The sequence below is a fragment of the Chaetura pelagica genome, unplaced genomic scaffold (assembly GCF_000747805.2).
Source record: "Chaetura pelagica isolate M959 unplaced genomic scaffold, ChaPel_1.0 scaffold819, whole genome shotgun sequence".
Classification (NCBI taxonomy): domain Eukaryota; kingdom Metazoa; phylum Chordata; class Aves; order Apodiformes; family Apodidae; genus Chaetura; species Chaetura pelagica.
This window is the reverse complement of record NW_009954509.1, coordinates 17561-17925: the sequence shown is the minus strand read 5'-3', so window position 1 is coordinate 17925 and position 365 is coordinate 17561.

Sequence of the window (365 nt, the reverse complement as noted above, 5' to 3'; positions counted from 1 at the left end):
TGTATCAGTGTTACAGCCATGGTTTGGCTGCCATGGGCTTGGGTACGGGTGCCACAGTCTTGGCATGGGTACTGTGAGTGTGGGACAAGCAGTGCAGACTGGTCTGGGCGCTGCAAAGCACGGTCTGAGTGCTGGGAGTCTGACCCGGGTGGTACCAGCCTGACAGAGGTGCTGCTTGCATGGCACGGGTGACCCACACCTGGTGTGGGTGCCACGAGCCCGGCACGGGTGGTTCCCACCTGGAATGGGTGTGATGAGCCTGGTGTGGGTGCCATGAGCCTGGCACGGGCACCTTGAGCCTGGCACAGGCACCTCGAGGCTGGCACGGGTACCGTGAGCCTGGCACGGGGCCAGGCCAGCCGGCA